The sequence below is a fragment of the Choloepus didactylus genome, chromosome 1 (assembly GCF_015220235.1).
Source record: "Choloepus didactylus isolate mChoDid1 chromosome 1, mChoDid1.pri, whole genome shotgun sequence".
In the NCBI taxonomy this organism is placed as follows: Eukaryota; Metazoa; Chordata; class Mammalia; order Pilosa; family Megalonychidae; genus Choloepus; species Choloepus didactylus.
The window spans coordinates 138,930,628-138,953,927 of NC_051307.1; the positions used below are offsets into that span (position 1 = coordinate 138,930,628).

Consider the following 23,300-nt stretch of genomic DNA (forward strand, 5'->3'; position numbering starts at 1 on the left):
TATCAATGGAAATGAAGGTCTTGTGAGCTAAATATTGAGAAATGAGTAATGTTTTTGTATTCTGACTGTTGTGACTTTAAAATTTAAAATTGTTTCAACCTTTGTCCCAGGACCATACATACTTTTATTAGTTTAAATGTCCTCCTCTCCCCAACCCCTCCCCACTCCAACTCCTCTAAACATGCTAAAACTTAGTAGAACCCATCATTTCATTCCTAGGTCAAAGAGACACACACATCTGTAGACAGGCAGGGTTGCTCAGATGAGCTGTGATGGACAGAACCTGGAGGGAGACTCATGAAGATAGTGGCCACCAAGTCTCAGTATGGAGAAGTTTGAACCAGAACCTTCTTTAAATGAGGGCATGCTACTTCCAGTTGGAATAACAGCAAAATCATTATAACAATAACTAATACACATAAAGCCACAGATTTGAATCATTTTCACATGTTCTCATTTTACTCTCCATTTTTAGATGTGGATATGGAGGCCCAGAGAGGTTGTGTGACTTGCTTCACCTCAAGCAGGTTTGAGGGACTCAAAGCCAGATGTGTTTCACTGTCCATACTCCTTCCATGAGTCCCAATTGTCAGTTCAAGGATCACCACCCAGAAGCATGGAGAAGCGCTTTTCCCACATAAATAATCTGGATTCTATGCAATAATGAACTCTATGCATTGAATATTTCTTAAGAGGTTCAAGCCCTTTAACTGTCACTTTATGATATTAATAAACAACCCTCTAGCTGTTTACTCCAGCAGAGATGGAATTTTCTTTACTTGCCTGGTGCGAAATTGATTTCTCCCTTCCTGTTAATTTGCTAACCATGAATTACCTTTGGACATCTCTATTGCCTTTTAAACACATCACTGTGAAGGGCATCATTTTGTATTCCTACAGGATTTCTGCTGCTTGAATATGCCATACACGTCATTTGAAAGAAAACACAGTTCATCTTGAATGGTTTTAGAACATTGCTATTTATAATGCATGGAGCAACCCTTTCTAAAAATATTTAAGTGTTTGGCAAAGAAAACACACTGAAGCCACCAACGAATTGTGCACTGAAGTCTGCCATCCTTGCAATCACTGCTTTAAGGAAAACTCAGAAAAACATTCTCCTGTATGAGTCTTTAACAGCCTTACAGACTGAGAAATTGTCTGCCTTTTCTCCACTGTCCTGTGAAGGAGAAGGACTGAGCATGATCCCAAAAAGGAAAAGTAGGGGTGTGAAAAGTGGGAGGTATTTTCTTCTTTTTCAAGGCAGGCAAGTTCTGATGATGGCAGGCAGCCAGGATGGACTACATGCTGTGATCTTACAGGATATGTGTGACATGCCAGCCCATCAATAAGCCTGTCCCCACCCATTGCCTTTTATTGGTACAATTTACTCAGTTGTTTCATTAAAAGTTGAAAGATCATTTGTTGATAGACTTGGGGGCACTTCCATTTCATAAAAACAATTTTGGGGTCCTAAGTCCATATCCACTCCTCCCTTGTCAGAGTATCAGTGCTATGATATTTTGGGTCCAGTTCCTTTTTGGGTCCCGTTGCCTTGGTTCCAACCCTAGGGGCTCATCCCAATTCAGTCCCTCACTATACTAATAACATATTGAGGCTCTTCCTGTGAGGTTCAATCCAAATTCAAATCTTTCTTCAACCCTTCATTGGATCAATGGCCCATGTTTCTGATGCATCATTCCCACTCTTCATACACCAATGCTGCCTTGCTACCTGGTAGAAAAAGAAGTGGCTCCATTTCCCATCCAATCCCAGCACTCAGAAACAGCATTATGGGTGAGGTTTAAGCTCTACTAAATATTTTGAAGAAGCCCCTTCCTGAAATTGTCACATTGCCTCAAGTCCAGGGAACCACAATAACAAAATCCCCAAATATTATGAATGAGATAGTAAGTGACAAAAGTAAAACAAGGCATATATGTAAGGAAGTGGTTGTCTAATGAAACAAGAACCTGAGAGGTTACTTATATCTGGGAAAGCAAAAGGAATTTAATGGATTTTCGCATTGGACAGACATGGGTGGATCCAACGCTCCCACTTATGAACTGCGTGACCTGGGCAAGATATTTAACCTCTCTGAGACACAGTTTCCCTGTTGGCAAAAAAAGGAAAATATGGATCACAAAGTTTCTGTAAGGATTACAGATATTGAACATAAAATATCTGGGACACAGTAAGTGCTTGATGCAACTATAGACATTATTATTGTGACAGTGTCTTGCAATTTATTGTTATATCATTTCCATTTTAACACTTGAATGTTTTTTAAATGTGTCAGCATATTTGCAAATGCTTTATTTAACTGATATAAATGCACATGTAAGAATTTGGCCCAAATACTTCATAGTATAAAAGCTGAGTTATAGTGTGAGTGGCCAGTTCTTGTAAAGTTCAGGCCATGTCAGCAGTGAACTCTTTATTCCACAATGTCCATGACCTAACTTAGGACCTAGTCTGTACAGACTGGTTAGCAACAGGGAGAGACTGGAAACAGAGGTTCTCCTATAATTCTGTGAGTACCTTAAGAGGTCCAAGTTGCTGTGGATAGATACGACATTAAAATTAGTAGAAAGTGGGAGACAGGGCCGCTAGGTACGGCAGATCCAACCACACCTTCATTGAAGTGGCAGGAGGGGACTCCAGCATTTGTGGGCTGCAGACTTCCCAGAGCTGCCCACAGCACATCCATCATACCTGTAAGGGATCTAGGAGAAGACTAGGGATGCTGTGGGACTTCAGGTTACCATAAAGGGTAATGTGTCGTTTTCTTTTTACAAACTCATATTATTAAGCACCTTCCTACTCAAAGTATGGTCAAGATCTAGCAGCATGAACAGCATCTGGGAGCTTCTTGGAAATGCAGAATCACCCAGACCTACTGAATCAGGATCTGCCTTTTCATAAGATTCCCTGGGCAATTCGTACACACACTGAAGTTTGAGAATCAGTATATTGGTCTGCACATATTGAGAACTTGGGAACTTATGTGTATGGAGATGTTGAGCAGGGTGGATAAATGCATAGCTTTGAGTACCTACAGAGGAAACTGAGACCTTGAGAGGTTTAGTAACTTTCCTAAGTTCACCCAAGTCTGTCTGATTACAAAAGCCACACTTTCATTATTCAGCAGGCACTCTTCAAATATGAGTTGGAGAACTGTTAAAAAAGACATGTTTTCTCTATAAAATGTCCTTCTGATAAATAAATCGTGGTTAGCAGAAATAGTAAAGATTTCCCCAGATAGCTTGAAGGGGTAGGACAGAAGACACAAAAAAACTGAAGCCAAAGCCAGAAATTCCCCATAGTGCATCACAGGCTGTTTCAACTAGACAAGGATCACACGTGAATTCTCTTGGTCTTGAACCCTCAGACCCACTCCTGGACTTGAGTTCCCCTCTTGGACATCGATGCAGCTTTCTGCCTCAAGGAAGCCTGGGGCAGATGCCTTTCCTTCTCCTTATATCCACTGCTGACCATGGAATCCAGTACTAACCCCTGACATGCCACACTTAAACCCTCCTGGGCATTTCTTATGTGAGTTATAACTAAAAGTAAGTGTGGAATGTTGGCATTAACAACATTTGGCAGAGTTTTCAGTCTCCTATCCCATTTTCTTTCTTAAAACAATATTTTTTCAAGGACAAAAAGAAGTAAGCAAATTCCTACTAAAGATAGAAAGCAAAGGCTGGTGTGATTCTCTAAACAGATATCCTGCCCATTTAGAGCTAGAGAGACCATGTTTAATCCTTAAAGGACGGGAGAAATGACTGGAGATTTCAGACAATTCTTTTCAGAAGGTTTCTATGATCTGGGAAAAAGAAATATGATGGTGGCTAAGGGGAAGTAGGTATTGAGGGGACATTTTAAAGAGCGGAAAGCACTGAGCAACTTTGACTGCTAGAAGAAAGATGCCTGTATGAGAGACAGGCTGAAGATTCTAAAGAGAGAAGATGACAGACAGAACAAGGCCCCAAGTAGGTGGGGGTCAAGGGATCCAGAGTACAAGCAGACATTTATCTCAGTCAGGGGCTGACACATCTGCTAATGTAATGGGAGGGAGGTTGGGAGAGGATGGGCACAAATGCAGGAGGGTTTTGGCTTAATGGAAGGAAGTTGAGGAGATTCTCGCCCAAAGGCCTTTATTCTCTCTGTGTAGTAAGAGAGAAGAGGTGTCTTCACCCCTGGAGTGAAGGAGTCATTGAGGTGGGGGGATCAGACATTTGAAGACAGCGGATGTACTCAGTCGGTTTCTAATAGCAAATAGAGTCACATTCAAAAGAATTTAACAAAAGAAAATTAATGAAGGGGCAACTCAAACTGATGTATGCTGGGCTAAGGGGAGAAATAAGTGAGGTAAGGACCCAGGGTCTAGCAACAGTGGGGAGCCTTTCCTTTCTCCCCTCTGGGCTGAGGGGCAAGAGGAGGGAAGGATGAGACCAGAGCTCAGAGTCTGGTGTCCAGTAAGAACTGGAGCCGTGAAGGGGGAATTAACTGACAGGAACATTAGCCAGAGGGACTCAGTCATTATCAGACCCATGGTGACGGAGGGAGGAAGCAGGCAAATAAATAACCCAACTTCTCTCTCCTCTTGCTCTCTGATTCTTATGTGGGGGCTTCCAAATGTTGAAACCAAAGCAGAAGACAGAGGGGAAGTGGGTTAGATGATTCAGTCTGTAGAGGTCAGCTGATCAGAACACAGAAAAGACATGGTGGAGACTCGATCTCACGGAGAAACAAAGAAAAACCAGCAAGCCAAGAATGTTTGAAATGTTCACTGTGGAGGATAGATGAAACTGCTCTCTTGGCCTATGCTGTGGACAGATGTGCAGCACTGAGCACCTGCCTGAGGTTGGAGACCATGAGTATATCACGGGACTTCATCAGTGAAGACCTGTGGTTGTCTCCCAGAGTGCCCAGCTGTCCAGGTATAAGGATGGAGAAGTGGGATGGTGTAGCTGACCCAGGGTCAGGGGTTTGCAGGTAGGTCAACAGAAGCAAAATGGGGTTGGTAAAGTTGACCCTGGATAAACATCAGTCGTGGATAATAGGGTATGAGATCTGTGAACAAGAACTTGAAACAGGAAACTTCTGATGGAAAAAAAGAAGGCCAAGTTCCTGGAAGCCTAGCCCAGGGTGGGATATACCTCTGTGGCTCTGAGGGTCCCTGAAGGGTCACCAGGTCTCTCAGTGGTCATGAGGCTGAGACCAACACAGGAATTTAGTCTGCCCACTGGCTCTCCTATCATTGGTAATTATTTGGGTTTTGTCCCCCAGCACCTCTTTTTCTATTGTTCTTCTTCTGTTCCATATCAGATCTCCTAACAGTGCTCATCTGAGCCCAGCCACATTGGTGGCCACAGCACCTAGGCCCTGTGTTTGTGGGACACTGTTTACCTATTACCAGCAAATGATCCAAGGGATGAGCACGTGCTCTAACAAGATCCAATCAGAGCCCTTCCATAGGACCTGATATACAGACACACAGAGAGAAGGTCTCTTTTCATGTTGGTCCATAAGCTGACGACTTGAGCCGAGGTTGTCCAGGATTCAGCTTGGCTCTCAGGTAGGGAAATTTTGTCAGAAGCAGGTGGAAAATGAAAAGTCAGCATTCAAAAAGACTTATCAGAAGAGTTGAACGATGTAGAGAGAAAATTAGGATCTATCCCTGGTCTCATGAGACAATAAAATTCCTTTTGTGCTTTTGCTGATTTTTATTGGCTTTCTGCTTATTTTCACCAAAAGAGTCCTTGCTGAGTAATGCAACAGTCCGACCTGTCAGGAATGCCTAGCTCAGCCCTGGAATTGGTTGATTGTTCTGAGCTCCATGTAGGGTTTAGGCTGACTCTCCCCAAATCGTTCCAGTCCCCAGAACAGCTCAGGCCATTACAAAGCCTCAGGCCTCTGAAATTGAGGGATTCCCCCTAGCCTTTTCTCTTCTACTTACCTCAGGCCCCGTCTAAGGATGGTTCTGCCGTGAAGGTCACACAGACCACACCATTCCACCCTTCACCTTGGAGCTGATTCCCTTCAGGGTTGCAAGAAGCTGTGGCTAAATGATGACAACTCAAAGAATCACAGAATATAGACTTTCCAGGCCCAGTGGAAATGAAGAGTGTGTGACCAGCTGGCCCAGATCCCTAATTTTACTGAGACCAGGAGGGGTTGAGAGACTTGACTGTGATCACCTACAAAGCTGTGGAGGAGGCGAGGGAAGGAGCCTAACATTTACTGAAATGTGTTGAGGGCTTACCCCATGCCACACTCTGTGTGCGTTACATACGTTCCCTCATCTCCCAAACCACCCTACAAGGTGGGGTTATCACTGCGATTTTCCAGATGATGAGTGAGGACAACAGAGTTTCAATAATTTGCCAAAAGTAAGTTAATGGCAGGACTAGAATTCATGTCTTGCACTCTGTGTCCCCAAAGCGTCCCATGTTATTTTAAATTCCACAATATGTTCCCGTGTCCAAGAAGGAATGAAAATCTGAAGAACAGTTACAATATAGTTTTAATTGTGCACTTCTCATGTGGAGACTGACTGTGGTATATAGCCAGTTGGCCTTTTTCATGATCTTTCCACCAAAAAGTGTTTCTAAGTTGTAAACTTTTGAGAAAAGCTTAGCACAGATCACAGCCTTAAACAGTGAAGTATGTTACCAAAACTCCAGGTTTCCAAAAACTTCTTTCATCATTATGATGGAATAACAAGAAAAGTCAAGACTCTTTCACAGTAAAAATAAAATGTAGCTGAATTCTGCCAAAGCAGTCATTCCTGGAATGTCTAATTATTAAACCAAAGGCTGCTATCGAAAAGTCAAGCATTTCATTCACAATCCCTCAGTCAAGAAGCTCTTTGGAAGCTCAATTCAGCAACAGAGAGGGAAAAAAAAAAAAACTTCGGTGCAAAATTTGGTTTTATTTGAAAGAAAATCCTGCCATCTCCTTGGCAAGAGCTGTAGAGCATGCAGAGTAAATAAGAGTTGGGTGGTCTCACCCAAATGGCCCCAATTTCATCCTGGGTCCTCCAGGCTTTCTTCTGGGCTTGAACCTTCCCTAACTCAGCATTAAGAGGTGTGCTGGGTACAGTGTACAAAATCCAAGAGCAGGCTTACTGTTCCTCTGACTCCAACAACCCTAGATCCTTAAACATTCCCATTTCTATTAATATTATTATTAATATTTATTATTAACATTTATTAACATTTACTGAGCACTAACCATGTGGCTTGCATTATGCTAAGTACTTGACATGCATTTTCTCATTTCTCATAAATAGCCCAACAACCCTCTAAAGTAGATAGTCCTATTATTGCCATTTTGTAAAATGAGGACATTAAAGCTTAGAGGTTAAGTAATTTGCTTGAGAGAAAACGTGTGTCTTGCATGTCTCCTCGTGAATCAAACTGGAGCCATCTCCTTAGCCTCCTTTGGGGAGATAACATTTCTACCCTTCATGTGTGTGCAGGTGATTTGAGTCCTGACGGCTCTGGGATTCTAGCTCTATGATCTTCGGCAAGTCTCTGAGCCCTAGTCTCTTCATCCTTAAAATAGGAATGAAATATAGAGAGATTAGATAGGTAAATGATAGCTATATTGATTGACGGATGGATAGATACATAGATAACAGATAGAAAGAATGATACGGCAAATGGAGTAAAATGTTAAAAGTTGGTGGATCTGGATATATGGGTGGGGATATGATGGAGTTCTTTGTACAGGTTTTGCATTATTTTTGCAACTATCCTGTAAATTTCATGTTTCAAAATAGAGTCTTTTTAACTAAAAAAAAGAGAGAGAGAGGAATTATAATCCCTCCCTGAATAAACTGAGGGTCAAATAAGGTAATATATAGGAACCCTTATTATGCACCACTTTTCCCCATGCATCCCTCCTTCCTCTGGTTGCTGGGGCATGTGGTTGACACCCCTGTTGTAGCCCTTCCCACCACCGATGCTCCTTAGTGGTTTACATGTGTGGGGTCTGTGCTCTTGGGGTCTTATGTATTCCACAGAACCCACATCTTGGGGTAGACTTGGCACTCACTGGGTATTCACTAAATGTTGTTTGTTGGGCACCCCCCCCCCCCAGCTGTTTTCAAAGGTTGTAAGAACCACAGATGTTTTAGGAAAACTTTTAGTCCCATTAAGAATAATTTGACCTGCTGGTCACTTTTGGGTGGCTTCAGTCCCTGACACTTCAGAAACCCAGGCTACAAACTTAGCCATCTCTTTAAAATCCAAGCTCCCAAAGCAAACTCCACCAAAAATAATTATTTTCCTTTGAAGAGCTACCTTCTCCAGAAAACATCTATTAGATTTGATTGTTTGAAATTTCACACTCACCAAAAATTTTGGAACAATTTTTAAAAGAAGGCACACTCATACTCTCTCCCATGGCCTTCAGACACAGTGGGAATTAAGCAGCCTCAGGCCTTCAGGTTCACCTTTCTGATGGTCAAGCCAAGTGTATGTGGTGTACATGACATTCATGTGAGCCGGATGGATGAGCAACCCATGTCAGGCAGATAGGGCTTTTACAGAGGGGCATTTTACAGGATGATGCCTGAGTCAATACCATTGCACATATCTAGTATTTGAATGAGGAAATTTAGACCAGCATTGCTCCTGAGCTGGGCATTTTACTAATACATAAGAATGTAAGAACAAAAGGACTCTAAGGATTAAAAAGAGTACCACATGCTTCACTCACAATGCATAAAGTCTCACACTAGTGCAGTAGTTCAAAGTTTGGTTCCCAGACAAGAAACATCAACGTCACCTGGAAGCTTGTAAGAAATTCAGATTCTCAGGCCCCTGCATCAGTGTGTGCGCACTATTCTGGTGCTGTCCGGGTCACAGCACTATCACAGCAAGTCAGGAGTACACCTGAGACCAGGCAATTACAAGCCAGGTCTTTGTGACTCTGAACACTGGCTCTTCTCACTGTGCCATGTTGCTCTGGGTCCATCAGAAATTATGGAGACCTGAATTTGGGAAGGTTGGGTTGGGCGGAATGCAAGTAGGTTATAGGAAACAGCTACATAAGAGGTCTCTGGTAGGAATTCCTAAAATAAAAGGTCTACAACCAAACTATAACTACTGTGATAGGTCTCCTCTCCCTTCCTGCAAACAACTATCCCCCATCCAGACTGCTGGTGGTTTTAAAACAGATTATTTGCCACTCTTCCCACAGAAAGTGGAGTCTAATTCCCTTCCCCTGAATATGGGCCAGCTTTAGTGACTGGCTTCTAACAACTTGAATGTGGCAAAAGAAATGCTTCCTGCTCTCCAAGCACACCTTAGCAAAAGCAATACAGCTTCCATCTGACTCACGCATGCACATGCATGTTCTTCCCTCCCTCCCTAACTCAGACACACACCTTGTGAGCCCTGAGCCCACATAGATAAGAAGTCCAGCTACCCTGAAGCTGGTCTACTGGAAAGATCACATAGAAACAGAGATGGCCATGGGACCCCAATTGTTCCAGCCACCATCTGTGTGTCTCCCCAGCATCAACTGCCAGCCATGCGAGTGGGTGAGCCTTCAGATAACTCCATGCCTCTCTGCATTCAAGCCACCAAAGGAGACATCAGTTGGATCAGAGATAGGCTGTGCCAGGCAAGCTCTGCAAAATTGCAGATTCATACGCAGAATATGTTGTTGCTTTCAGCTACCAAGTTTTGAAGTGTTTTGTTACGTATTGGTAAGTAACTGGAGCACAGCCCAAACCAAAGATGGTGAATGGTATCTATGGAAAAAGAGAAGGCAACTGGCACTGCATCAATAAATGACATATTTTTGCCTCTTTATCCCAGTAAAGGATATGGACAAGAAAACAGAAGAACTCCCTGCCAGAGACACACAGAAGAAGCCACTAAAAAGGGGAAGTGTTGAATGCCTATTAGAGTTCCCATGAAATTAAATCTTTTATTTAAATGAGATTTTCACATACAGGTCAAAATTACTGTGCAATCAATTCAGCATTTTTTTTTCCTCAAGGACTTTTCTTTTGCTAACACTTTACCAGATTTCCTGGTTGGAGGAAAATTTAACTTTGTGGTCGGTTTATGGATATTCTTGTTGCTGTTGTTTGTTTCACTTAGGAAGCCAATGGTTATGCACAATTCTAGGATATTCTCATGGCTTCTGCTCACTACTCAATCTTACCCTGTTATACCTCACCTAAGAAAGCCTGGCTCTCCATTTTGGTTTCTCCACTGGTTTCTCTTGGATCATTCAACCACCATGCCCAATTTTTTAAGCCCTTTCTCAACCTTGTGCCAGGGTCCATAGACACCTGCCCGTGTCCAGTACCCTGGGCATCTGTCTTTTTTCTGCCATCATCGCCATCCTGTCCCAATCCCCCTTCATTTCTTTGGTAAGTAATTACAATGATCTCCTAACTATTCTCCCTGCTTCTAGAATCTCCCACCTAAAATCCAGGAGCCATGTTGCTAACTCATACATCTTTCCAAATCATCAGTCTCTTCAAGTCAGTGACTTACAAATGCCTCCAGAGTCAAGTCTAAGCACACCATTAGATGAGGCCATTCATGGCTTTGCCACTTTCCTCCCCTCACCCACGCTTTTCTCTCTCCACAGCAAATTTTCCAGTGATGTCACTCTGCATATAATTCCCTAAACATAACGTGTTGTTTTAGGTTTCTTTGTGTTGGAAAATGCTGTTCTCTCCTAACTTTCCCACTACACATCTACCTGTTGAACTCTTGTTCATCCCACAAAATGCAGCTCAGCTCCGCTCTCACCTCTTCTAGGAAGCCTCCCCTGACTCTTCCAGAACAAGTTACCATCTCCTCTCCTTCGCATGTGCTTCTATTGCTGTACACATCTCAGTGAAGGAATCTAATGCATATGCATGTCTGCCTCCTCTAGTGGACCGTGAGCTCCTCAGGAACACTGTCCTATTCATCATTATGCCCCCGAGCCTAGCACAGAGCCATGTACCCCAAAGGAGCACGGTAGATTTTTTTTTTCCCAATTAATTAGGACAGAATAAAATGAACAACCATCCGCTGGAGAATTACCTGAATGACAGGCCAAGTGCTCTTGAAAAACTAGCTCCTTGCAGCTAGCTAGGCAAACCTAAATTTATAATGTTCATATCACAACAATAAAAATTCAACTGGATCAACAGCACTTTGGGAAAGGACCAAGCTGCCCCAGTCAGAAGAGATGAGTGGAAGAAGGGCCGACTGAATACAGACCATTTAGAGAGCAAATTTTATTAGCAGCTCTAGATGGACTTAACAAGCTTATGAATTATAAAAGCCAGGAAATCATCTCTATTTTGGCCTTATCTTTGATCAGAACATTCTTACATTACTAGGTCTGAGTTTAACCTTCAAACTTTAATAAAAATGGGAAAATGTGTCAAAATAAAAATATTAAGTTTTGAGAACAGAAGTGATAAGAAACATTAAACTTGTTAGAAAAACAATTTAACTTTTAGGAATTAACCTTAAGAAATTAATTAAGAATGAATGCAGGGGATTAGCTTGGGAATCTGAGAGGAGGCTGCGCGGTGGTTGAGGCTTCTGGGAGGGAGAGCAAGGGAGGAAGACTGTGACTCTAGGTGGTCGGGTGCTGCTTTTTCACTCACCTCCCTCCCCATGTGCCTGGGGTGATGTGGGCCGCCTTGAGGTTAGTCTTGCGGTCATTTGCCCGTGCCCCTGCCCCCTGGCTGCGCGCCTATCATGGGGACTCAGGGCCACACTTGGCACCCAGCCAGACTCAAGCTCCACCATCTACCAGGAAAACTATGAACAGAAGAAAGCACTAGTAAATCAACTCCATGAACGAGAACAGTCTGTAAGACTAGGAGGTGGTGAGAAAGCCAGGGCACTTCACATATCAAGAGGAAAACTGTTGCCCAGAGAAAGAATTGACAATCTTATAGACCCAGGGTCTATAAGACCCAAAGTCTGGAGTGACTGACCACTATGCTTTGGATGATAACCATGCCCTTCACTTAGCTAGGAGGGCTGTGAGGAATCTAAATTATCAAAAGAAATTGGATGTTAACATTGAACCTTCTGAAGATCCTTTATTTCCTGCTGATGAATTATATGGAATAGTTGGTGCCAACCTTAAGAGGAACTTTGATGTCCAAGAGGTCATTGCTAGAATCGTGGATGGAAGCAGATTCAGTGAATTCGAAGCCTTCTATGGAGACACATTAGTCACAGGATTTGCTAGAATATTTGGGTACCCAGTAGGCATCATTGGGAACAATGGTGTTCTCTTTTCTGAATCTGCAAAAAAGGGTGTTCACTTCATCCAGTTATGCTGCCAAAGAAATATTCCTCTGCTGTTCCTTCAAAACATTACTGGATTTATGGTGGGTAGGGACTATGAAGCCTAAGGAATTGCCAAGGATGGTGCCAAGATGGTGACTGCTATAGCCTGTGCCAATGTGCCTAAGATAACCGTCATCATTGGGGGATCATATGGGGCTGGAAACTACGGGATGTGTGGCAGAGCACATAGTCCAAGATTTCTCTACATGTGGCCAAATGCTCGTATCTCGGTGATGGAAGGAGAGCAGGCTGCCAATGTGTTAGCAACAGTAGCAAGGGACCAAAAAGCATGGGAGGGGAAACAGTTCTCCAGTGCAGATGAAGCAGCTTTAAAAGAGCCATCATTAAGAGGTTTGAAGAGGAAGGAAACCCTTACTATTCCAGTGCTAGGCTGTGGAATGATGGGATTATTGACCCAGCAGACACTAGGCTGGTCCTGGGACTCAGTATTAGTGCCACCCTCAATGCACCAGTCCAGAGGACTGACTTTGGCACCTTTAGGATATAACTGGAGGATAATGTGTTTTCCACTGGACATGTGCTGAACGTTAACCCATCGGTGGCCTTAGCATTTTAGACTCTTTAAACACATGACTGTTACAGTAAAATTGCTTTCTTAACACAGTGCATTGCACTTTTCTACCTTAAAATATCAGTGAGGATATTGATTTAATGAACATCAATTCATTTTAAATTTTCTTAGAGGAATTTTTCTGTGGCCTAGTTTTACCACCCTTAAAAGGAAGAGAATAACTTACAGTAATCTTTTCTAACTCACAAGTAGTACGAAAAATTTTGTTATCCATAAATTTGAGTTACTGAGATTATTAATATAAAGTTGTATTTCCACTGAAATGATTGCTGATTATGCATGATGATATGTTAACACACTTATTTTAAAAAATCATGTTACTTTTCCCTCCAGCCACTATCCTGTCTCCTTCCCATAACAGTCAGATGTCTCACTATCTGTACTCTGGGCTGTATTTCCTATCTCATTCTCTCCTCACCCTACCCCTTTCTGGCTTCCACTGTCCAACAGCCCTGTCCGATGTGCGCTGACTTCCATTTTGCTGAAACCAGTGGATTCTTTCCCATCGTTAACTGATTTAACTCTCCGCAGCATTTTAATCAAACACTTCTTTCTTGAAATGCTGTCCTTAGCTTCCATGACATAACACTCCAGGTTTTTAACAACCTCTTGGCATTCTTTTTCTATTTCCTTTATAGGCCCCTGTTTCTCTACTGATTCTTTTCCTTCCCTTTCAGGTACTTTGTCCTGATTTTTCATTAGTAATACATGAATACATTGTTTTAAAAAATACAAACAATACATAAGTATCTCCTCATTCTTAAATGTGTTCATTTCTCATGGTTTGATTTATTCTCATGGGCCTATTTCAGTCCCTCTCTGGCTTCAGTTGGCATCTAAATATGGATGATTGACAGTTCTTAACATAGTTCTCCCCTGAGCTCCAGACCTGCTTATCTAACAGATCTGTTGGATGTCTACACTGGTTGTCTTACAGGAGCCTCAGACTCGGTCATCAAGATGTGTTGATTTTGCCTCCTGACTATCTGGAATTCCCCTTTTTATTTTTGTCTTTTATTACCACAGATCTCTGAAGTGGTCTCCCTGCCTCCACTCTTACTTAGCCCAATCTGTTCATCACTCTAGTTAAAATGGCCATTCGAAAGTGATCATCTGGTCATGCTCCTCCCTTACTTAAAACCCTTCAAAGGTTTCCTGTAAGAAGAAGAACCAAGCCCTAACGCCCTCCATTGTATTGATTGTCACCTCTTCAGTCTCATCTCCTTGACTCCTCTTGCACACACAGGGCCGCAGCCATTTTAGACATCTTCTGGTTCCTTGAACCTACCAAGTCCTTCCCGCCTTATGGTCTACAAAGTTCCCTCTACCTGAACTGTTCTACTCTCCTCTTTCCTTCCTTTCTCCTTTCTGCTTAAGCATTTGGTTCTCTCAATTTGAGTACTACTTCCTCAGGGATGTCTCTGTGACTTCCCTGGACTGGGTCAGGTATCCTGCTGTATGCGTTTATAAAGCACCATCCATTTTCTTTGTCACTAACTCATCACGTCATCATAAACATTTCTTTACTCTCACCCTTCTGCAAGAATGTAAGCTCTGTGAGGGCAAGGATCCTCCTGTTTACTGTGTATCTCCAATGCATGGCAATCTGTAAGTACTCAAATGTTTGTTGAATGAATGAAAAAAAACCCATATTGTAATTGATATAGTCAGCCCATGTCATTTTAAAAATAGGTAATTGATTATATAATGTAATACAACCATCAAACTTTTTTGTAATAAAATTAATATGTCAAACAAAAAAAAGAATGAATGCAATTTTTTAGTTCCAAGAAAGTTTGCAGAAAAAATTGTTTAAAATTGTGAAAAAATTGAAAACAACCTAAGTGCACAAAATAGCTCAGACATTTAAATAAACATTCAGACATTCAAATAAACATTCATACATTTGATAGCCACTTAAAAATATGATATAGAAATATAAATGGGGAAGTATGTTCAACAATATAGTTATTAAAACAATTAGATTATTATATAGTAAAATTCAGTTTTTATAAATCTGCATATGTATGACTATACATAGAAAAAAATCTGAAAGAAAATATAGCAAAATGTTGGTAGTAATTATCTCTGAGATGTCGAGTTATACTTATTTTCTTCATTTTGCTCATCTGTATTTTCTACATAGTCAAAAATCACCATGTGTTACTTATCTAATTTTTTTAAATTAAAATAATGATAGAATTCCACATGACTTAGCACTGGGTGTATGTAATAGGGGAACCACTATAAACTTGGTTTCCCTGGAGCATGAAATAAATATATGGGCAAATTAGGCATAAGGACGAAGGTAGGTGCGGTGGCTCAGAACTTATGTACCCCAGAAAAACACATGTTCTTAGTCTTAATCCATTCCAGTGGGTGTGAATCCATTGTAAATAGGCTCTTTTGATGAGGTTGCTTCAGTTAAGATGTGACCCCGCGAAACAGAATGGTTCTTCATCCTACTACTGGAGGCCTTATAGAAAAGACCACAGAGAGAGAAGCCGCAGGGAGCAGCCAGAAGCTGGAAATCAGTGGAACCAGGAACAGGAAGAAGATGCCAGCATGTGCACTGTTGTGTGTCAGAAAAGCCAACAAACCCCAAAGATTGCTGGCCAGGCAGAAGTACTGACCCTGGAAGGAAGCAAGCCTTCTAGCTTCTGGAGCTATGAGCCAATAAACTCTTGTTGTTAAGCCAACGCATTGCACAGTATTTGTTATAGCAGCCAGGAAACTAAATCAGTAGGCTAGGGCGAAAACAGTTTCCTTCCTGCAATGCCAGGTTAAGGCGGTTAGTCTTTATTCTGTAAGCAATATGGAGCACTGAATATTTTTTTGTTCAGGAGAATAACTTGAATACAACTTGTTATTTGAAAAGATATTTCAGAGGTACACTTGGGTTTGGTAACTAACTGGATTGGATTGGATGGAAATGAGAGGAAGTAGAAGCCAATATTTCCAACTGTAAGGTTGGAAGCCAAAGACGTGGGACAGACAGTGGCAGTTTGGACAGATCTAGAGAAAGAGGAGAAGGGGCAGTTTGGAAGTGCAGAAGAAAGGACCCAAGTAAGAGGGATTCTGGAGTTGCCTTCTAGCAGCCAGGAAATTGCTTCTGTGTCTTCTGGGAAACTTGATGTGGATGCTTTTCAGAGGTCAGGCTGCTAAACAAACAAACAAATAAATATAGGGTTTGTATGTGTGAAGTTTATACAATTCTTGTAAGCTTCAAATTTTTGGAACACAGTATTAGATTTAGGAAGCCAAACTTAACAGAGCTGCTCTGAATACACATGAATTTTTAGTAGTTTAGAGGTGAATAAATAGAACTGCTGTTTTTGATGTTCTGTTTTGATAGTGTTAAATTTTCTTTTTGACAATGAAGAATTCTTAGGGTGAGACCCAAAGAAATATCCACCAAGAAATCAGAAGAAACTATATAGAAAGTACTTCCTTTAATCCTGACCATCAAAAGCTGAAAAAAGATATTTAAGGATCACAAAACCTGAAAACAATGCAAAGGAAAATGAGAAGCATAATACTTTTTAATCTCTTCATTGATATTTTAATATAATTCTTGACTAAATTATCCTTTACTCTTCTCCAAAGAGCTGGCTTGTTTTTATCTCCTTAATGTATTCGGAGTCATTTATAATTTCAGATAAGCTATTTTGATTAATTCAAAACTGGAATTAAGAACTGAACTGAATGCTGATAACTTCTCATTTGACTTCATGATCTCTACTCCAGGCTGAAACTTGGTAAAATGAAACAACATTCTGTGTAATCACTGAACTCAAAGAGCATATATTGATCAAAGTGTGTAAGACTAGACTTTATATCCTGAGTATTTAAAAGAGAAATAGGTATTCCAGTAGAAGAGCCTGTTCATTTATAAGAATTATAACAAGTTTACTCTACAGAGAAGTAATTGTTTGGTGTTCTGTTAGAAAGTCATTTTAGATTGGTACCCTGTGAGCAAATGCCTCCTCCACTACCCATTGCTATAGCAGGGACAGACTGATTGAAAACTTAACATAGTTCTGACTTCATTTCCTCTTTAACTTTTCTTGGGGGAGAAAAGCCTGCAGAACCCCACAGATTTTCAAACTTTTATAGTGAATATCTTCTAGCCCCTGTACACAAGCCGAGCAGATGTTTTGTGAAAACAGAGCTAGTTATCTGGGTTTGAATAGTAGTTCAACTTTCTTACCTGATGTAGTTGCTAACTTTCTTACCTGACGAAGTAGGCTCACCCAACACGTCATCAAAGTATCAAGTCTCCCAACTGAGATGGCAGAGAGAGAGAAGATCTGAGAAGCATGGACCCTCAAATGTTGGGGATAAATGTCTTAAAATTCATTATGAAATGAGTACAGTCCTGGGGAGAATGCCGAGCTTGTGGTTCATGTGATTCTAAGGCTCTCTCTTAACTGACAACCACAGTCAGGACAGCTGGGTGGCACAGCCCTGGGGGTAAGGGGTGAGGGGCACCATTACATAAAGACCAGTATATTGGGCAGGCCAGGTTTTTCTGCTCTAAATTTCAGAACAAAACGTCTGCCAACATCCCAGTGGTATGTTTATTATTTTCCTATATTTTTGAAGATTAAGAAGCCTTTATATCTTCTTGTGGAAGCAGAAATGTTGTCACAAAATGATTGTATCAACACATGCAAATGCTTGCCATTTACCAAGCACTTTCACAAAAGCTCTAGTGAAGTAGGGTGCAGATTTCTATTATCCCTATTTAACACATGAGAAAAACTGAGGCTTAGAGCCCATTAAACCTAAGGTCCCATTAAGCCAGGATTGGTACCCATGTCCTCTGACTTCAAATTCCCTGCTCTTTTCAAAAACCAGCCTACTTACCATGATGAATAGGATCCTATTACGATATTGAACCACCCTCTGTGTCCAATACTGGCCTCCAGATGATGGTTTGCAGCACAGGCAGACAGCAACAATGGTCTTAGAGAGTTTGCATGACACTTGGGACAATGCAACATGTTTGGAAATCTCTCCCTAAACACCATTGCTGCAGTATGAGGATGCACAACAACTTGCATCTTTGTAGCTCACCCATAGACTGACACTCAAAGACACATGTCCTCCTGTGCTGTGTCAGGGACTTTGATGAGGACTTGATGGCCATTTTTATCTCTAAGAGGATCTAGGAACCCCCTTAAGATGGAGGATTAGAGTGAATCTACTTTAGGAGACCCACTCTAGCCATGGACTAGCATGTATAATATCTTCCATAATAATCATTGTTATAAATATTGCTATAAATAATAAGCACAATTATTGCTTGCAACATAGTAAGCACTCAACAAAACATGACATGTTACCATATGCCTAGAGACGAGCATTCTACCGCCATCATATTTCATCACAACAATTTTATGAGATACTACCATTATCCCCATTTTACAGATGAGAGACTGAAATTATGGTATACTAGATAATTTCTTGAGGTCACAAAACCAGTAAGTGGCAGACTCAGAATTCAAAACCAGATCTGTCTCACTCCAGAGCCCAGAATGCCATCACAAAGCACTTAATATCTCCTTAAATCACTGATTTCTATTGGAGCAGTTCTCCTTTGTAGCACCCCAAAAGGAGAAGAGTCTTGTAACTCTATCTAGTGCTGCCCCCTTTTGCACAAGCTCCCCCACTCTTGCCCGTAGCTTCTATTTTAGTTTGCCTTCCATTCTTCAGGCCCAGAGAAATCATCGAAGTCAATTCATTTCTCAGTCCATCCTACTGAACATCTGTTGGCTAGAGCTTGTCAGACAGCCTGTCTGAGCCTCCCAGCTCCTATCTGATGCACTCTAGCACAAGATCCTATCTGCAGAGCAGAGAAGAAGGAAATCCGTCCTCTCTAAGACACATCCTTAGGCTGGACCATCCACACGTGCACTTGTCACCTCAGCCAGGTCCAGGATTCCTCAGAAACTACCATTTCCTTTAGGAATTCAAGGTTCAGAGACACTCAGCACACAGTAGGCTAATCCTGTAAGGTCTACTAAGGGTCTGTGCATAGACTAACTGAAAACACTACAGAGTCATGGAACTTATGTCATCTTCACCTACATGCTAATCATTTTTCTATTTTCTTTCAGTTCCATTCCCTACCATCCCCTGCTCTACTCAGTCTTGCACCTGCAGACTATATTTCTCAGACCCCCTTGCCTACTGATTTCCACCTGGGTTCAGCTAATGAGCACCTGAGGTTGCAGGTAGGGGTGGGGAGGATACTGAGACAGGAGGAAGGGAGAAGCCAGGAAATGTCACCCCCTCGCTCTGTTCAGGCAATGTCTCCAGTGGCATTTGCCTCAGCTCCACGGTTCCAGTCTCCACCAGACAGCACCCCACTCTGTATCCCCAGCTCCATCAGAGCAGCCCTACACCTTGGTTTCAGTTTTAGCACTTGTGCATCTTTTCCAACATCAGGGAGTCATTCCTCAGGAAGATGCTGTTCACAATCACTTGGTTTATCCCACACTCAATAAAGGGTGAAATATCCTCGGATCTCAGGTAAGAGGTTCTAGGTTCCCACTGCCACAGGTCAGAAGTCAATGTTTTGGCCTACCTGCCTGCCTATGGCTATGTCAGCCTCAGCCACCAGTCTTGAGCTCAGGTCTGAGATGAAGATCCAGTCACACGTCTTCCTCCTTATAGTTCTCTGTGGCCTAGGTTTCTCCTATTGCCCCCATTAATTGTAGCAACATGGAAAACATGTGGGGACCGTCTGGCCAATCCTGTGGCTGGAAGGCCATTAACAGTATCAGGCCACAAAGTAGCTCTCACCAGCGCTGGTGCTTGAGTCATGTCAGGTTCTTTACGACATGTTCCACAGCCCCTTCTCCATGCATAATTTAAAACTCCCCGATCTCATTATTAATCAGAAAACCTTTCATCTCCTCTCTCCTAGGACATGTTGCCCCACTGTCTACCATCCCTGCAATTTGCTTTAAACCAATCCAGGGAAAGCACTGGGGGCAATGGATTTGGGCCCTTAAACATGCGTACCTCCCGAGAGTGGAGTCTTGAAAGCTCTCCATATCCACCCGTATTCTCAGTCCCTAAGACAGTCTGTCATTGTAATCTTTTCTTAGCATGCCATTTCACAGGCACTCCCTGAACCCCCCATAAAAATCTTTGGATTTTATTGCCTGGTAATATCTAGCACAGGTCAGATTGTTTGTTCCCCTGTCAGGTCAAAGCCATCTGGCCAAAGTCCCAGTGGAGTCCACCAGATCCAATGGTGCTGAAGCCAGTTGATCAACTTGGCCATATCCCTCTTTAGAGCTGACAGACAAGGCAGGGCCACCCACCTTCCTCCACAGGCCAGCATCCTGTATTTCCTACTGAAATTCTCATGCTGTACTTTGTCTAATGCCTTTACCCAGCAAGGGGCAGTCCTGGCTTTCTGACTGAAACACTTGTCACATTCTCAATATAACTCTTATCCCAAGACTACAGCTGTCACCCCTTCGTTCCTCTCCTTTTGAAGCATATTTTGACCTTCATGATGTGTCCACTATTGCCATTCAACATTGCCCTCCTAAGAGTTTGGATGCTATGACGGACGATTCTTTTGATTAGTTGGATATCACAGCACAGTTCAACATTTCTCATCCTGGCCCAACCAAAAGTAACCTTAGTATTCTCTCCTTAATGGTGGAAGGGAGTTAGTAATGCAACAGGGTAAACTCATGCATGTTTGTGGAGTTTCAATTTTAGTCAAATTCTTGGAGAAACAAGTAGCTGGTAAATTAAAGCCATTTTATAAATATTAACATGGGTATATTACAGAAGAGCATAGAAATTCACCTGTATCTCTTAAGATAAAATGAGAATCAATGGTCTCCTTCAGGCTAGCTTCCCCATCCCCTCAGGGGGATACATTCTTTACTCTTCACCGATAGGAGTTCTTCAGGAATGAAGATAGAAGAATTCTCAGGGGGCACTCAAGGCCCTGCCCTCCACTCTTTTGCCTTCCAGGGAATTCCAACTATGCATTTTCTCTCACCCTTAAGAAATACTTTATACCACTTGCTGCACCAAAACTTGTAGGAGAAAAAGACAATGGGTGAATGGCTGAGGAAAATTCTCTGTAGGAAGGACTCTTACTTCTTTTTCTAACAGAGAAAATGGAAAATTCCCAAGAAGAAATCATGGGGCATGGACTTAGGGGATAGGAGCCTCCTAGTCTGCTTCTATTCAAGGCCTGCATGAAAGAGCTAAGATAATCCTCAAGGTTCACAGATGGAACAGCCCAACTCATCAAGAAGGCAGTGCTCTGTACTACTGACATTTTTAAGCCACTTCGTTCTTTGCTGAGGGTGGTGGGGAGCTATACTATACACTCTAGGATGTTAAGCAGCATCCCTGGCCTTTACCCACTAGATATCAATAGCACTAGATACCCAGTTGTGGCAACCAAAAATGTCTGCAGACATTGCCAGCAGGCCCCTGGTCAAGCACCACTGAGTTAGGAGGAATTGTAAACCTAGCTAGTAACAGAGGATTTGTTTGCTTGGAGTATCCTCTGTGCCACATAGGATCCAGTGAAGGTGCTATGATAGTAGCAGGTAGAGAAGGATTCAGATCCCTATGCTGGCCACCATCCTCAGGACTAACACTACCTGACTGAGTACCACACTGAAAGGCAGGACACATCCCAGTGTCACCAGAGTCACATATGGCTGCTCAGGCTGAGCACTGCACAATTCTGGAAGGTGCCATTCACACAGACTATGATGCAATTGGTGTCCCAAGGAGTTATGCAGAGCAGCAGCCTCGGATGTCACAATTTTTCAGCCATCATCTCCTTTCTGATAGGAAGCATATTGGGAAGAAGGAAGATTAAAGCTAGTAAACAATATATATTCAGGAAATCATGAATCAGTGTGTCTCAGTTTTAAAATGGGATACCACTTCCAGATGGCACCACATTCTCAACAATTAAAACAGAGCTTCAAATCTGAAAAACATTGTAAAAAAAATTTCTTTTACATTTCTCTTGTGTTGTTATGACTCTATTGAATTTCCTAAATGCTGTAGAGAAGTTGGGATTTTTCAGAAGATCTAGATTTGAATCACTTTTCTACCACCTAAGAGTTGTTTCTGGCCTTAGGCAAGTTACTTAACACTGAGTCTGCTTCCCAGTAGTCAACAGGATATGATCGTAATTATTCCTGCCACAGTGTTCTCAGGATTAACAGAGAAGTGAAATAGTGAGTATGTGTGTGCAGTGTAGAGGGTAAAGCCCAATTTGAATCCTGCTCAGTTGGACATATAACTGATGTCACTTGAGAACTTGCTAAAGATTTTAGGCTTTTTTTTTTTGAGATGTCAAAGACATCTGTCTTCTCAAAGGTATTCATTTTTTTTATTTTTAGAAATCCTCTAACCCATGTAATTTTAATATTGTTTGCACTTTGTATTAGTTTATGCTTACAGATCATAAAGCTTCTCTTACTTACAGGGATTAAACAAATGGGCTTATGGCTAGAATAGTGAAAGAAAATGGCTCTTTGTGGAAGCCTTTTCAAAGTTTACCCTAAAAAAGGGCAATTGCCTGTCCTTAGCTTAAAAATACTTTTTCCTAATTATAAAGACAATATGTGATCATTTTAAAAGAATATAATAACAATCATTATAAGGCCATCCTCCCAAAATAACCATGTTGGCTATTGTTATCCATTCTTTTCTTTGTAATATACTATATTACATATTATTGTGATTATACTATATACCCAATTCTATGTTGTCTTCTTCTCTATTAAACAGCAAAGTCATTTAAAATCCCTGGAAATGTTTTCATTACTATATATTCCTGCAAATGGATATTTCATAACATATGAACTGTCATCCCATTACTTTATTTTCCTTTGTATCCACACATTTCCTAGAAGTGGAATTATAAAATCCAAGGGTATAAATTTTTTCAGAGGTCCTGGTTTCTATTTGCTTTCCAGAAAAGATTATATCAATTTGCACACCTATTAGTAATGCAAGAATGCACATCTTAGGGTACCCTAATCAGCATGGAGTAGTCTCATTTTATACATGTTTACTCTTCTAATTGGCATAGATTTTATCTTGTGCAATTGGGCATTTTATTCATCATCAGTATCTCCTCTTGTGTATGTGCCTTGCTCATTTATTTTTGGGGGTCTTAGTGTTTTTAATCGAATTGTATAACTTCTTTATATATAAAGGCTATTAATCATTTGTCGTTTTATTTGGGTAAAGAACATCCTTGCCTATTTTTTTCCCTTTAGTACTGTGTATTTTTTTAAGATTAAGAAGTTTTAATTTTTATGTAATCAAAACTATTGTTGTTTTGCTTGTAATTC

General features: G+C 41.5%; 1 pseudogene; it reads left to right on the forward strand.

Annotated features, from left to right (window-relative positions):
• Positions 1-4,879: 4,879 nt before the first annotated feature.
• Positions 4,880-12,849, forward strand: LOC119525262 (annotated as a pseudogene).
• Positions 12,850-23,300: the final 10,451 nt, after the last annotated feature.